The 15,239-nt window shown below is 39.2% G+C and overlaps 1 protein-coding gene across 2 annotated transcripts in view; it reads left to right on the top strand.

The window, feature by feature from the left end:
- Positions 1-15,239, top strand: part of PALM2AKAP2 (PALM2 and AKAP2 fusion) — a 401,677-nt gene that overhangs the window by 254,502 nt on the left and 131,936 nt on the right. The gene's annotated exons all lie outside the window — the stretch shown is intronic.

Genomic DNA, 15,239 nt, shown 5'->3' with positions numbered 1-15,239 from the left:
ATTTAAGCGTATGCTACTAATTCATGTAAGTGAAGTTTTCTTTGAAAAACAAAGAATAATGCCCCTTTTGGAAGCCCTGGTGGTGCAGTGATTAGCTCGCCTGCTAACCAAAAGCTTGGCAGTTTGAATCTACCAGCCACTCCTTGGAAACCTTATGGGGCAGTTCTATTCTGTCCTATAAGGTCATGATGAGTCAAAATCGACTGGACCACACAAATTTTTTTGTTTTTGTTTAATGTCCCTTTTTATATTGAGATATAACTGGAGATATTTCAAGCCTGGATTTGCTGAGGTTGTATAAAAGAGTATAAGGGATGAATTTTTTCAAGTTTTTCTTTATAACGCAAAACCTCAACTTATGTCATCCATGTTAGAAATGTTAGAGAAAGCAAGTAAAATGTTACCACAGTGAAATTAAATGAAAGACTGAATAGTAGCCTGAGTGGTCAAAAGTCAACTAATCTAAATAATAACTATCCAGTGTGGAAATCTCATTTGTTTATGATTATTCTTAGCAGAATTTGCAAAACATTAATATAAATTGCAATTATCTATTGGTGTTTGGTCAGATATTACTGCAAAGACTGAAAAGTTTGAGTCTGTGACCACTTTGGACAGAAAGGGAAGGATGCTCAAAGTAAAAGTTGATTGATTTAGTTTTGCTATTTTGGGAACAAGTTTCTGAGTATAGCTGTAGCTATAATGCAGACAGACATTGAAATAATCAGAAAGACTGACACTTGTTAATAAAAAGCAAGTGGCATATTCCAACAGAAGTAAAGCTTGTTCAAGACCCATTTAAAAGATTGTTACTTATCCAGTACTCATCCATGGTACCAGGGTCTTGACTGAAGTTGTCATTTGGTTCCATCCAGTTTAAATGTCATTCTCAATCTTTCTCTTCTCTTTTCTTTTGAATAATACGTGGATTTTTTTTTTTATATAAGAACAGAAAGATTTTTAGTTCACAATAACTGAGCCCAATCTGAGGAATAAATCCCATATGCTTTCATAAATAATTAATCAAAATAGAAATATGTTTAACAACACCAATAAATCTACAAACATTATAGAGTGGTAGTACCCCTGTTAATGCCAGTCCCCTTCTCACTAAGGAATTTGTGAAACCTTTAGGTAAGTGTGACTAAAGGTAAATGCTTCTGTTTAGATTTTCTTCTTTAGGTTCCGCAGTTATATAGCAATCACTGATTTTTTCCCCCCTTGGATATTGTCTTAGGTACTGTATGTATCTGTCTTCATATGGTGTCTTTTCCCTGTTTGTGTCTCAGTGTCTATTCTGCTCTTTCTATAACTCAGAAGTGATTAGGTTTAGGACCCACCACTCTGATATGATCTCATTAACATAACAAAAGAAAAGCCCTATTTTCAAACAGGATCACATCCACAGGTTCTGGGGTTAGGATTTCAACACACATTTTGGGGATACAATTTAATCCATAACAGATATCATGCTGTTTCCCACCCTACAGTGCTTTGCTTCTGTTATATCCTTGTATCCAAGTTAAAATATTGTTCTTTCTCTCTGTTTATAAGTGCCTAACGTTCATTAATTAACTACAGACTCCTTAGCATATATTTATGTATCGGTAGCTATTTCTGTTTCTAATAGTTACTTCACATTTTTTTTTTTTAATAATATTTTATTGTGTTTTCAGTGAAAGTTTACACAGCAATTTAGGCTCCTATTTAACAATTTTGACACAATTTGTTCAGTGACGTTGATTACATGTTACAGAGTGTGTCAACTTTCTCATTATTTCCATTCTGTTTACTTCACATATTCTTGCAATAGTGGTTATTCCTGCCTTTTTTCCCTGGGAATGGCCTCACCCTCTCTCCCCTCCAGGAATGGATTACCTAACAAGCAAGGTATGCAAGGGCTTACTTCTGCTTACTTACTAATCTGTAGTGCACAATTTCACCTGTTTTTCACCACATCAAAGATCAAAGATGTGGTGAAACCCATGTGAAATTGTACACTACAGATTACTAAGTAAACATAAATAAGCCCATGCATACCTTGATAATCCAAGCCCGTAGGTACCTTGCTTACTGGTTAATCTGCCCCTGCTCCTCTCTGAGATATTGTGAGGGAAAGGGATATATGGTAGCCAGAAACTCAGACGATGGCTGCCTCCCTATACCTTTATTCTGTTTAAACATTAATTACAATAAAACTTGATTTAAGAAGGGGAGAGTGTTGACACATTGCAGAGTTGGCAACCAATGTCACAAAACAATTTGTGTATTAACTGTTTAATGAGCAACTAATTTGTTCTGTAAACTTTCACCTAAAGCAGAATAAAATGAAAACTTGATTTATTGACACTTCCCAGAGGGAAACTCAGCAGAAATCACTAAAGAATTTCATTTCCTGCGTGTTATAGAGCTCTTTTTGTGATAGCTGTATCTTAGTGCTTAGAAACTTTCTTCCCGAAAAACATACAAAAATTTTTGCAACTTAATTGTCTGAATGTGTTTTTGTCTACTATATCTAGCCTTTTAATACCATGTTTTATTTAGAAGTGATAAAGCCATGCTTCTTAAAATATACATGACTCAGATGAGTAAATTCACTCATAAACAAACTTCTGTCATTCTGAAGAACATTGAACTAAGAGCATTTATGTTAAAAACATCTTCCAAATATGGTGATGTAGGTAGGAACATCATATGGGCCTGCTCCACAGTTTTAAATTACTCATATTCTACCAAGAATTGTACCTGAATGCTAATGCTATAGAGGCTCATATACTATTGCTATACAAACCCATCACTTTTTAAAAAATCTTCCTGTGCACACCTTTTGCAAATTGTTTTTATCTGTTCTTGTTTTAAGACTACCACTAACTTTTCAGCATGTTACATCACCACCACTAGAAGGGAAGGGTAGTCATATGCCAGGATATCATGTTATATCTTATTCTGCTTTGCTACTGGTCTAAACATTGATTTAAAAATGGTATGGATCAATATTCTTTGATATTTGCCTGACCAGGAGAATCACCTGCAGCAATGTAAAAAACAGCAACAACAAAAAATACAGGTTCCCAGGCTGTTTCTTTCAAAATTCAGACTCAGAGGATCTGGGCAAGGGTCTGAGAATTAGCATTGTTCTCAAGTGCTCCAGGTGATTTTTATGGTCAGATTTGGAGATGTTGTCTTGGCACATCACTGCAGCAGGATCTGCCGTTGCCACAGGAGCCCAACCACTACTCTTGGCTCTCAGCTTGTTCTAGATGGTCGGGGGACTTCTGTGCTCAAAACCCTTTGATTACTTCCCTTTTGCACAGGAACTAAGGCTCAGACTTCTGACATTCAAGGCTTCCTCACTCTAACTCCAATTTCTTTTCTAGCCTTATCATCCACTGTGTCTCTTTCTGTACCCATTCTTGCCTACTCCATCCAGCTTCTTTGTAGCCAGAGTGATCTTGTAAAAAGGCCGATCTGGTATTGTCCCTCTGCTTAAAGGCCTGCAGGGCCTTCTCATTGTTCTTAGAACAAAGACCAGACTCCTGCAGGTGCTGTGCTTCTTTATACCCCCTGGCTTCCTTGAGCTCCCTCCTCCCACTTTCTTCCCCTCCTAGCCTGGTTAACTCCTCTTTATATTCCAGTCTCTGGCTCAAATATAACCTCCTTAAACAGCGCTTTTCAATTGGTACCATTCGTTACATGCTATCACAGAACCTAGTACTTCTTCATAGCCACAGTCACATAAATAGCCATGGACATCAATATATAATACCCAGTGCTATAGAAAAGACCTCTTTTAATTGTTAAAAAGCAAAGATGTCACCTTGAGGACTAAGGTGCACCTGACTCAAGCCATGGTATTTTCAGTCACCTCATATGCATGTGAAATTGGACAATGAATAAGGGAGATTGAAGGAGAATTGACGCATTTGAATTTATGGTGCTGGCAAAGAGTATTGATCAAGATTGCCAGAAGAATGAACAAATCTGTCTTAGAAGAAGTATAGCCAGGGTGCTTCTTAGAAACCAGAATGGTGAGACTTCATCTCAAGTGCTTTGGACAGGTTATCAGGAGGGACCAGTCCCTGGAGAAGGACATCATGCTTGGTAAAGCAGTGGGTCAGTAAAAAAGAGGAAGACCTTCAACAAGATGGATTGCAGTGGCTATAACAATGGGGTCAAACATGGCAACAATTGTGATGGCACAGGACTGAGCAGTGTCTAGCTCCACTCACTTAGTACAATGTTTTTGAAGTTCATCCATGTTACACCCTCTATCAATATGTAATTGCTTTTTATTGCTGAGTTGTATTCCACTGTATGGATATAGCATGGTGTTTTATTTTGTTTTTTAATCCATTCACAAATTGATGGCCATTTGAGCTATTACCTCTTTTTGGCCTTTATGAATAAGATGCCATAAACATCTGTATGCAAGTCTCCGTGTGGACATATGTTTTCAATTCTCTTGGGCAGGTATAACTAGGAGTGGAGTTGCTGTATCATTTGTCACTCTATGTCTGACTTTTTGAGGGACTGCCAAACTGTCTTCCACAGCCAGCAGCTACACCATTTTCCATTCACACCAGCAGTGGATGAGGGTTCCAATTTCTCCACATCTTCAGTAACACTTATTATTTGTCTTTTGATTCTAACCGTCTTCAAAAAACAAAAAACCAAGCCCACGGCCATGGAGTTGACTTTGACTCAGAGCTACCCTATAGGACAGAGTAGAACTGCCCCACAGGGTTTCCAGGCTGTAAATATTTAGGGAAGCAGACTGCCACACTTTCTCCCGCGGAGCGGCCAGTGGATTCAAACCACAGACCTTATGGTCAGCAGGAGCACTTAACCGCTGTGCCCCTCTAACCATCTTGGTGAATATGAAATGGCATGGCACTGTGGTTTTGATTTGCATTTCCCTGAAGGCTAATGATGCTGAGCATTTTTTGATGTGCTTATTGGCCATTCATATGCAGTTATATAGGGTCGCTATGAGTCGGAATCGACTCAACGGCACAGGGTTTCAGGGGTTTATGCAGTTAATATCTTAATGGCTTTATTTCCTTTGTCTGCTTCAGGGTGGGTTCCATAGTTTTCCAACATTAAATTTTCCACCACGCAGAGCTCCCTCTCATTGCAGATACTCAGTCAGAGCTTCTGAGCGAAGAAACCTCTTTTTGACTGTTGGGGGCGCTCACTCCACTCTCTTTTAGACTGAGTTGCGGCCTTCACCACCACGGCCCTCCTGGGGGATGGGGTGGTCTCATCAATCTTTTTTCTTTTCTTTGTCTCTTTTCTGTCTGGTTATTTTCTCCCTCTCATCTCAGTGTATATATGTGTGCAAATTCAATTATCTTTATGTACCTATCAGTGTTACATTTTATACATAATGATATCTATTTGTCTTCTCAAAGGGACCTATTTAATACATCATGCTGATAGTTAAAAGCCAATTAAGATGGCCAACTCTTACCTAGCATTTATATTCTCTGGACAGGCAAGCTAGAAAGTCAGTCACCTTATACACATTTAAGAAGCTGCCACATGCTAGATTTTTAAAAGAATTGCTGCTCACAGAGTTTCCTTTTTTCTGGGGAATGAATGCCCAAAGCCAATATACTGACAGCATGTTTGGCTTCACTCAGCTGGCTCCATTACTGGGAGCCCCAGATAGCACCTGCTTGGCTCTGGCACTGTTGTCTTGAATCTTGTTTATTTGATGACTGTATAAAGCTACATCAAATAATTTATGTTGAAGAACTACCTCGAGGGTCAAATTATGTGATTTGGCTGCCATTTTAACCAAATACACTGACTAAATCCCAAATGCCGCCTTCACCTTCCCCTCTTGTTCCATGTACGTTGAGACTAAAAACTAAGTGTATGCAAAAAGGAGCACAGAAAATTCTAGTACACCAGAATTTTGCTCAGAAAGAAGCCTCGTATTCTTATTTACATGTACAATATTCACTGAAGCAGGAAACAAGAGCACAAATGGGCACCGTTTCGGCAAGTTAGAGATTCTAGCTGTAAAACAGTTTAGAAAAGGGCACATTTTATAATTAGGGACATGGGAAAGACCTTTACTTCTCTATAAGTAAAGCTATTTCTGGGAGAGATTGTTCTCCTGGAAAGTCAGATGTTCTCCATTCAAAAGGGGGAAAGCATTTAGACTCTTCCGGTGGTGAACAGAGGCCACAGGTTACAGCTTTCTTTGGCCTTTGCTTTTAAAAGGCGGCTCTGCTGAAGGCCTTTTGTTGCCTGAGGTGTTGAGCCCGTTGTCCTTTGTATTGGATGATGACGACATTAACTGGGATTGTTTTGCGCCGGGGGCTCTGGACAAAAAGATACATTTGGGGCCAGAAGTCCTTTCCGCATTGTGTACATACATAAAGATTGCTCTAAATCTGCTGTCTTGCCAAAGGAAATATTCTAAAGCAGATTAAAAAAAAAAAAAATCTTTGAAACTATTTAGGGCAGTAGCTCTCAGAAGGGGTTGGGAGTCGGGGGTGAGGGGCACACCAGCATTACCCGGTGACCCAGTGCCATCAAGTCGATTCCGACTCATAGCGACCCTATAGGACAGAGTAGAACTGCCCTGTGGAGTTTCCAAGGAGCGCCTGGTGGATTCAAACTGCCGACCCTTTGGTTAAAACACCAGCATTATATAGGAAAATTTTCATAACACCTCCTTTTTGAGAATCGCTGATGTGAGGTTTTAAAAAATATGCATTTTGCATTATTACAAGGAAATGTCTGTGAAAGGCTCTCTTGTAAGTTGTAATATGCTGCCTCGATATTGGTTGCTATTATTCCAGTGTGTTGCCCCATATTTGTTAATTAAAAATTTTTAAAGGGAAAAAAAATTTTGCATTATTACAAGGAAATGTCTGTGAAAGGCTCTCTTGTAAGTTGTAATATGCTGCCTCGATATTGGTTGCTATTATTCCAGTGTGTTGCCCCATATTTGTTAATTAAAAATTTTTAAAGGGAAGAATATATGAAGTCACAACCATTGCTGTCTTCTAATTATCTGTGTATGGATAAGGAACATCTCTGGCAAATGAAAGATCTCAGTCACATCTCTTTGTCATTTTATTTCTTCGCCATGTTCTCCTGCCAACAATAATAGCTAATATTGATTGAGCATTTGCTATGAGCTGAGTAGACTCTTACATGTATTTTGTCAAGCAATCTTCAAAACCACCCTGGTGGTGCAGTGGTTAGGAGCTTGGCTGCTAACCAAAAGGTTGTTGTTGTTAGGTGCCATCTAGTCAGTTCCAACTCACAGGGACCCCATCTATGTACAACAGAACGAGGCACTTCCTGGTCCTGCACCATCTTCACAATCGTTATTGTGCTTGAGCCCATTGTTGCAGCCACTGTTTCAATCCATCTTGTTGAGGGTCTTCCTCTTTTTCGCTGAAAAAAAAGCCAGAGGCAGAGTTTCCTTTAATTCACTATGTAGAGCTATGAGTCGGGATCGATTCTATGGCACTGGGTTTGGTTTTTGTTTTGTTTAGAGCTGTGAATTGGAGCCCTAGTGGAGCAGTGGTTAAGAGTTTAGCTGCTAACCAAAAGGTCGGCAGTTCGAATCCACCAGATGCTCCTCGGAAACCCTATGGGGCAGTTCTACTCTGTCCTATGGGATTGCTATGAGTCAGAATGAACTCGATGGCAATGGGTTTGGTTTTTTTGTTGTTGTTGTTGTTAATAATGCCATTTTACAGATGTGGCGACTGTAGCAAGGTAAAGTGCAGTAACTTACTCAAGATCTCAAAGCGGGAGTGTGACAGAGCCAGGCTTTGAGCCAAAACAGAAAGACATCTTTTAATCCTTCTGTTTGTGTGCTAATGAATGCAAATTGATTTTACAGTTAGCTAAAGCAGGGTAGCTCTAAGGATGGGATAGGAGTAGCACTTGCCAGATAAAATGCTAGGCTCCCAGCTAAATCTGTATTTTAGATAAACCACAAATAATTTCTAGGTGTAGGATGTCCCATACAATATTTGGGGCGTACTTATGCTACAAAATTATTCATTAACAGAAATTCAGATTTAACTGAGCAGCCTCTATTTTTATTTGCTAAATCTGGCAGCCCTTGACAGGAAGGATGTTGCAAAGAAGGTGAAAGGGACCGCTTAATGCATTTCAAGTATTGCGGTTTTCAGTGATTTGTGAGTTTGAATTCCTTTCACCATGGCTTTCTTCACTTCGGGTAAATAATCAAGGATGACAGTATACTTTGTTAAATTTTCAACTAGACAGATATGTAGTTTCAGTACACACAACATACTGACAATCTATCGACTGCTGTTTACTGGTACCCTTTTTTTCCCATAGAAATAAAGACCTCCAAACCTAACCCATGTCAAGATCTGTATCTTATTCACAGCTCTAAAACCAAAAACTCGCCATCTAGTCGATTCTGACTCCTAGCGACCCTATAGGACAGAGTAGAACTGCCCCACGGGATTCCCAAGGAGCACCTGGTGGATTCGGACTGCCCACCTTTTGGATAGCAGCCTGAGCTCTTAACCGCTGCTCCACTAGGGCTCCAATTCACAGCTCTATGAAGTGAAATTGTGGGAAACTCTGCTTCCCACTTTTTTTCTCTTGAACTAAAAAAAAAACCTATTCCTCAATCTACTCATATTATGACTTCTCGAAGCCAATTCTAGGATCTTCATTTTAGCTGGTGTTGGCCTGATTTCATTTTCTGCAGATACCTTCGTCATCCCAATTTTTAAAATGTTGATTAAATGTTTCTGTGCTTTTACCAACTCTACTACTTGGTAAAATCCCCGTCTCTCTGAATGGTCACTTCTTAAAATAGATGATACCGGGCTGGATATTCCCAGCAAATGTTTTGACTCAGTCACGGATATTTCCTGAGCACTAGTGCATTTCCTCCTATGCACATTTCCAGCATTCCAGCCCTGGGAACATCTACACCTCCTCACTTACTATCTCTTTATATGACATTTCACATTTATGACAATAATTAAAAATCTACTATCCGACTAATTTGCACATTAACTGCGTATGTCTGGCAGTAATGAACGAGAGTAACACTGGCTGTGATGATAAGGTTTTGTGTCAACTTGGCTGGGCCATGATCCTCAGTTGTTTGGCAGTTATTAATGATATAATTTGGCAGTTACGTAATGATGTTGTCCTTGCATTTTGTGATCCGATGTGATCATCTTCCATTTTGCTTAACGCTGATTTTGCATAATGACCTGGACTTTGAAACTTAACCATGTCAATAAGTGAGAAGATATAATGATGATAAAGCTCCAGAAATAGTTTCTTGTTGCTGTCTGTATATATCAGAATCCAACTGCAGATAAGTTTGTCTTCTTCAGAATGATCTGTCCCAATCCAATAGCTTTGAAATGGTGCTTATTTGCACGTACCTTAGGCTATCACTTTCCAACAGCATAAGCATAGCAAATCAAACACTGAACCTATTTGGCTTTGGTGTTCTTGGAAGGTAGTAAGTCTGGTTCCCATTTAGGCATATATTTACCTGTCCAGTTAAAGAATGAATAAATGATAATTAACGTCCTTGAGGGTTTGGGATAGTCACAAATTATTTCTGAAGACCAGGTTGAACTTGGATGGCTGTTTACAGTAGACCTTGCCCCTCTGAAACAAGTCAGGTATCATACAAGTCTCATGACCTTGGCGTAACTCTCAGAAATATCCATTGGATTCATAGGAAGAATGATCTTTCTCCATGCTATAAGCACTTAAAATTTTTTGTATCTAGTGGGTTAGTGGCCTTAGTGCTTCTCTCTTGATAAATTATTAAATGCCTTTCCCACTACTTTCTTCCAATGCCCACCCCCACCCCAATGGCCTTCCCTCTTGCTTTTTTCCTGTTGTAGTGAAAATCATGATATACATGTAAATTGTATGTAAAAAGAGAAAACATAGGCTAAGACAAGATGATTGCTTGATTTGCTAGGAGAGTAGACTGTAAAATAATAATAGATTTATATACCAAGTCCTGGACTGTTTTGATGGTATTTGAGCTCAGATTTGACCCAGAGAGCCCTTGCTATTAATAACTCCCTCATTTTGCTTCTTCCAGTAGAACAAAATGACAGTGCTGGCATCCAGACATGTAAAGGTCTTTCTTGCCTCACAGCCCCTGATCGATAAGGTAGCTTTTATGAAGTTCTGTTTGCGATAGTTCTTCAGTGCAAAACTGGAGTTTACCTGGTGGGATAAAATTAGATTTTCAGCCCAGAGAATTGGTTGTGTTCAGGTTTGACCTTGAGTGTTCATCCTATCAGCATTCTTATTGTATTTTTCATTATTATTCTACTGCATTGATTCATGAATATGATAAAACAGAACTGCCTCTCCAGGAAATAAGGGAAGCTGGGCTTACAGTTGGGCTTACAGTGAAAAAAAAAAAAAGACCTTTCATTGACTCTGGAGAGATTCAACATACAGATGTCCTGAAATATTTATTAAGAGACCACTATCCCCACTATACCTGAGCTTTAGGCAGGTCTTTTTTTTTTTTTAGCTTTTCCTAAGATATCTGCATTTCTGTATTATGCCACAAATAATACAGTATTTGTTAGCTTTTAGGCAAAAAAATCAATTTATTAAATGTTGCATTACATGCTTTTATATGTGGCATATCATATTTAAGCAGAATCAAATTTTTCAAGTGATTTTTCAAATGTTAATAAATCCTTTGGCAGTTTTGAAAACAAAACCTTATTTGAGTTGAGAAATAGGCAAATTCTGTTAGTAGACAATTCATCCACTAAGAATTATTATTTTTATTAGTCTTCATGTGTTTTAGGAGCCCTGGTGGTACAGTGGTTAAGAACTTGGCTGCTAACCAAAAGGTCAGCAGTTCAAATCCACCAACTGCTCCTTGGAAACCCTATGGAACAGTTCTATTCTGTCCTACAGGGTTGCTATGAGTTGGAATCCACTTGATGGCAATGGGTTTGGGTTTTTTTGGGTTTTAGGTATGTTGATTCTTGTAAAGAAAATGTGAACAAACCCCAAATAAGAAAAGAAAAAAAAAGTCTAAGTTTATCATGAAGTATATCCCACAAGTAGAACAGGAAAATTCCTTTAAAGAGAAATGACATTGCAAAAGAAGCCAAGAATCTTTTTTTTTTTATTCATAGCATTTGACAGTTCATAAAACCTTTTTCATCCATGTGAATTTTATCAAACTTCCTTATCCTGTAATAGGTCATTGACCTGTACTCCCTATTTGCTTCTCTCCCACCCTCCTTTTTTCCTTTCCTCCCTTCCTCTCTCTCTCCCTCCCTTCCTTCCTCCTTCTCCTTTTTCTCCCTTCATTCTTCCCTTCCTTATTTACTTCCTCCCTTTCTTTTTCCCGGCATTTACTATGGGCCAGGCAGTATGTTAACACTTTACCTGCATTATTTCATTTAACACTCAGGTATTTGTCCCATTGTACAGATAAAGAAATTGATGCTCTGAGAAGGTAAGTAACTTTCGCAGGATCACAAAGTCAGCAAGGGTGGAGTCAGCATTTAATCTCAGATTGTGTGACTCCAGATTCCACAGCTTATTGCCTTCCGTATAATGAGTATTTCTTTTATACTTAGGAAAATATTTTCATTATCATTTAATGACAAGAACATACCTATGATCCCCTAGGAGACGGAACTAGCTGACAGCTGACAGCTCTGGCTTTTTGGACAGGCCACAGGGCAGTTACAAAGCAGCTGACTGGCACAGAAAATAATAATAATAAATAGCTAATACCTACTAAGAATCCCAAAGGCGTGTTCTATGGCCACTATAAGCATTAAATTATCCTATGCTCACCTCAAACCCCTGATACAGATACTATATTGTTGTCCCCATTTTAAAGACTGGAAAACTGAGGTACAGGAGGTAAAGTAGGAAGGTTCCACCCAGAATCAGTGGAGGAGTGAGGGTTTTGCTTCCAGAGCATGTCCTTGTAACCACAATGCCAGACCACCTCTTGCCTATGGTCCACATGTGCTCTTCTGCCTGGACCTTTTTCAGGAAATGCTGTGAGCCAGTTAACTCTACAACCAGCTATTCGCTTGGAATTCAGATCCATTGCAAAGAACAGGGTATGTTTTCTCTGTGAAGGGAATCAATAACTTTCAAGCCACACATTCATTGTACAAGTGACATGTCTGAAAACAGCCGTGCTTATGATTAAGGAGTTAAAAGGAAAAGAATGCCACAAATAATAGAAAGAAAAATCAAAGGCCAAATGAATTCACCCATGGGAAATGTTAGAAATTCAAGGGTCAATGTGATCCTTTCTTATGAAATACCAAATTCCTTTCAGAATTGCCTGATGGGAAAATCCAGTTTGTTTATTGTTTTTAAAGTGCAATTTACTTACCTAATGTTCAAGTACAACTTTTCCTGATGTACTTTAGAAGGCTGTTTTGGTGAGTTAGTACTTTGGGAAAGAAATTTCCCCATAATCCCGATCAAATGGGAATTTTTAGAACTGGTTAATAAGAACATTTTATTGTAATGAGAATAAGAATTTTTTTTTGACCTGCATTTGATAAACATGTACTGAATGCCTTCTAGGTGCAGTGTTTTGGGCTACATGCCAGGGGCAGCTCCACCTTCCAATCACACCTGGAATCCCACCACTCCACCTTTACTATCCTAGTTTAAGTCATCATCACCTCTTTACTATATTATTACAATCTCAAAGTGGTCTCCCTGGGGCTCTCCTTCCCAACAAATTCCACACAGCTGCAGCCACAGAGACCTTCCTCCTTTTTCTTTCTCTTAAAAAAAAAAAAAAAAAAAAAGTGTGGTAAGATATATAGATGCATAATTGCCCTTTTGACCATTTTTAAGTATGCAGTTGACACTAATTACATTCACCATGTTGTGCAACCATCACCACTGTCTTCATCACCCGAAACAGAAACTTGTGGAGCCCTGGTGGCGCAGAGGTTAAGAGCTATGGCTGCTAACCAAAAGGTCAGCAGTTTAAATCCACCAGCTGCTCCTTGGAAACTCTATGGGGCAGTTCTATTCTAGTACCCCTCAAGTAATAACTCCCCATTTCCTCTTCTCCCCAGCCTTGGTAAATACTAATAAACTTTGGCCTGTATGCATTTGCCCATACTAAATATTTCATATAAGTGGGATCACACAGTATTTGTCCTTTTGTATCTGATTTATTGCACTCAGCATGTTTTCAAGGTTTACCCAAGTCGGAGCATGTATCCAAACTTCATTCTCTTTATGGCTGAATAATATTCTCTTGTACATATAGACCATATTTTATTTGTCCATTCATTTGTTGATGGACATTTAGATTGTTTCTTCCTTTTGGCTATTGTGAACAATGCAGTGAATATTGGCGTATAAGTCTGAGTCCCTGCATTCAAGTCTCTTGGGTATATACTTAGGAGTGGAAATTTTTTTTTATAGTAATTCTACTTTTAATTTTTTGAAGAACTACCAAACTGTTTTCCACAGCAGCTGTACCATTTTACACTCCCACCAGCAATGAATGACAATTCCAATTTCTTCAAATCCTTATTAACTTTTCTGATTATCTTTTGATCTGACAATTCAAGTAGTGCGAAGTGGCATCTCACTGTGGTTTTGACTTGCATTTCCCTGATGGCCAATGATGCTGAGCACACATGCATGCCAGTGTGGAGCTTCCACTTCCTGCCCCAATATTCAAGACCACAACAGTATCCTCTAGTCAGTATGCAAAGTATTTAAGAACATTGAGAAAGAGTTGGAGGCTTTAACAGAAGTCAAAGCAAGACCCTGGGACAAAGAGGAACATATTTCTAGAATATTGTGATAGACAAAAGGACAACTACAGTATAAGACCTCTACTAGAAAAACTTTTGAAAAGGTTTACACACAAAAAGAAACAATCTTTGATGGTTACGGGGGTGGAGGGTGAGGATGGAAAATGCTAATTAGACAGTAGATAAGTGGTAACTTCGGTGAAGGGTAAGATAGTACACTGTTCTGGGGAAGCCAGCACAGCTTGTCCATGGAAGCTCCATAGACACAACCAAACTCCCTAAGTGAGAAAATTACTGGGCTGAGGGCTGTGTGGACCATGCTGTTGGGGAACATCTAGCTCAATTGGCATAACACAGTTTATAAAGAAAACGTTCTACATTCTACTTTGGTGAATAGCATCTGGGGTCCTAACAACTTGTGAGTGGCCATCTAAGATACTCTACTGGTCTCACCCCATCTGGAGCAAGGGAGAATGAAGAAAACTAAACACCCAAGGGAAAGATTGGTCCAAAGGACTAATGGACTGCAACTACCACATCTCCCACCAGACTGAATTCAGCGCAACTAGATGGTGCCTGGCCACCAGCACTGACTGCTCTGACACCGATCATAATAGAGGGTCTCAGACAGAGCCGGAGAAAAATGTAGAACAAAATTCTAACTAACTCACAAAAAAAAGACCAGACTTACTGGCCTGACAGAGACTGGAGAAACCCTGAGAGTATGGCTCCCGGACATTCTTTTAGCCCAGTAATGCAGTCACTCCTGAGGTTCACCCTTCAGCCAAAGATTAGGCAGGCCCATAAAACAAAATGATACTAAAGGGGTATACTAGCCCAGGGGAAAGGACTAAAAGGCAGGAGGGGACAGGAAAGCTGGTGATTGGAAACCCAAGGTCGAGAAGGCAGAGTGTTGACATGTTATGGGGTTGGTAACCAGTGTCACAAAACAATATGTGTACTAATTGTTCAATAAGAAGCTAGTTTGTTCTGTAAACCTTCATCTAAAGTACAATCAAAAAAAAGCCAACATTTCAAAATATGGCGTAAAAGAGAATATTATGATAGAGACCTTGGACATACCACACTGATAACATAGCCATCCTGAGTGCCTAGGCCTCCTATACTAATAGTCACCACAGCTTCTGTATCTTATCTGACCCTACTGCCAAAGCCATCAGAGATGGACCATAATCTGACCCTGGCCTTAAAACTAAAAGAACCAGGGCTCCCCCACCACCCCATGTAATTGTTCATCATTTACTTTAGAAACAATAAAAATACCAAAGAAATCAAGTTTACAACAAATAAATTAGCACTGAACTGGGAGTAAGCGAGCCTGGATCTGAGTCCTGGCTTTTACCCATTTTTGCTGAGTGGTTCTGCTTGAGTCCTGTCTCCAGTCTAGGATTCATTCTCCTTCACTGATAACAGCAAGCACTGATCTCATTT

This window comes from Loxodonta africana, chromosome 9 (assembly GCF_030014295.1).
Source record: "Loxodonta africana isolate mLoxAfr1 chromosome 9, mLoxAfr1.hap2, whole genome shotgun sequence".
Taxonomy (NCBI): domain Eukaryota; kingdom Metazoa; phylum Chordata; class Mammalia; order Proboscidea; family Elephantidae; genus Loxodonta; species Loxodonta africana.
Note: the sequence above shows the minus strand (reverse complement) of the source record. Positions and strands in the feature narration are given on the sequence as shown.